This window comes from Pinus tabuliformis, chromosome 1_1, assembly GCF_031772625.1.
Source record: "Pinus tabuliformis cultivar Carrire ecotype Pingquan chromosome 1_1, CPIR1, whole genome shotgun sequence".
NCBI lineage: Eukaryota > Viridiplantae > Streptophyta > Pinopsida > Pinales > Pinaceae > Pinus > Pinus tabuliformis.
The window spans coordinates 711,870,865-711,873,002 of record NC_142297.1 but is presented as its reverse complement, the minus strand read 5'-3'; the positions used below and the strand labels follow the sequence as shown (position 1 = coordinate 711,873,002).

The 2,138-nt window shown below is 46.4% G+C and overlaps 1 pseudogene; it reads left to right on the top strand.

The window, feature by feature from the left end:
- Positions 1 to 521: 521 nt before the first annotated feature.
- Positions 522 to 1,077, top strand: LOC149215848 (histone-lysine N-methyltransferase SUVR3-like; annotated as a pseudogene).
- Positions 1,078 to 2,138: the final 1,061 nt, after the last annotated feature.

Below are 2,138 nucleotides of genomic sequence, written 5' to 3'. Positions count from 1 at the left end.
AGGTCCACTGATGAATTTTCAATCATCAAAGGCCTTGTCGTGCACTTGCAGTGAATAGAATCCAAACAACAGGGACTAATATGCCCTTCCCTTCCTTCTATTCCTGGGTTTAGCTTCTCTGGGGATCCACTGGGAGCTTTGAACGGCTAGAATGCTAAAGCTTTAAATGCTCCATGCAATTGGCGCGGAGTTTCCTGTGTCGATGGACGGGTTTGGGAGCTTCGCCTGCCAGGACTAGGCCTTTAGGGTCCTCTCACAAAGGAGATTGGGCGATTGAGCGAGCTGAGGAAGATGAGTCTGAGATCGAATCGATTCAATGGAACCATTCCTGAATCGCTGACCAAATGCCAGCATCTGCGAGCTCTGTACCTGGAGAACAATAGACGGTCCTTGTTCCATTACCGAATGAAAACAGTAAAATGCCTTGAAAAGACAGTTAACTTTTGAATAGAACTCTTTGCCCTCATTTACAACTTCATAGAGAGGGATCCGAGGAAGGAATGGGCTGATCTGGTATTCCCATGGCTGCCGCCTCGTTCTCTTGCATCTATCGCCTCAGCTTGCAGGGCTCTCAGATCAATTTCAGAAAAAATCACAGCCCTTAGAATCGCAAACGCAACGCAGGGATTAGAGAAATACCCCGTTCCAGTTTTGAATTCGGTGGACGATACCCGCTACCCTTATTTCCTCTATACTCCCACTTTGATTCCCACAGTTTCTTCCCCGAAACAGCAATGGGGCCACTGCTCCACACAAAGCCCTCTGGAAGCCAGGCCTTTAGCGGTGCACGCAGACTTTTTCGAATCGACAGGATGCACTTGTGTGGATTGCTCTCAATCTCGCGCAGCCGCGCTTGGAAACCACAGGGACGAAAACGAACTGGTCCATGGTATTGTGATCGAGGAATTTGGCAGCGAAGAGGGTTGCCCCTACAATAAGCTTAGGGTTTATACAGAAGATGGCAGAATTTCTTTCCCGGATGGATAGAGTGACACTCGGTTCGAGGGCTTCCATGTAGGCCCGCCGCTAGTTATGGAGTGCGGTCCAGCGTGCCGTTACGGTTCGAGCTGGGTATGAGGGAAAGATGTCAGTTTTTCTATATCAGGAAAATGGGCAAAGTTGCAAGACAAGCATGCACAAAAGGGCCACAAAAACAAGTGGCTCACAGTTGAGCAGGGCAAGAGATCGCCCGCTCTGATACCATGTTAAACACACAAATGGCAGCAACAAAATATGAAAGACAAACATGAGAGTACATTTATTATTAACAAATGATATACATTTATAGTGCATGATGTGACCGTTGGGTTCCACATCCCAAGGTCTCTTGGACTTCTTTAGTCTATTCGGCTTCCACACTAACCCTTAGAGGATTAGGTGTCCAACAACACTCTATCCCAAGTCCCTCAGCCCATTGGCCAAATGGGAGAGGTTATCCCACAAAGTGGGCAAGACGCTAACTAGGGCATACTCTGACTAGGGGAGATCCCAGGTCTCAACATCCTATCGGTCAAAGGTATCTCATCCCCAAGAGACCTAAAGCTACATTCCTTACCCAGGGAGCTCAACAAGAAGGAAGAGTGTTGCTCAATGTTCTTGATCAGCTAGGAACCTTATTTAAAAGGGTCATCTCAACCAGTGCAAGTTGCTCCCTGAAGGCCAAGAAATTCCCTTTCGGCAAAGGCTTGGTGAGGATGTCTGTTATCTGCTCAACTGTTGAAATGTGAAGAAGTCTCACGGCTCCTCTCTGCACCATGTCTCAGATAAAATGATATATGATCTCCATATGTTTGGACTTGTCGTGGAAAATAGGATTCTCTAACAAACAAATCCCACTCTTGTTGTCACAATAAATAATTGTCGTGTCCAAAACCTGCTCAAATAGCTCTCCATAGAGCTTCCTCAAACAAATTGTTTCACAAATCGCCAGGCTAGCTGCAATATACTCTGCCTTAGCAATGTTAAGGGCTACGGATTTCTGCTTTCGGCTCATCCACGATATCATGCCAGACCCCAGACTAAAACAACATCCAGAAGTACTCTTCCTGTCGACAACATTGCTAGTCTAAAGTCTGCAACAACATATCTCAGTCCAAGGTTAATAGTCCCATGTAGATATCTCAATACATGTTTGGCAA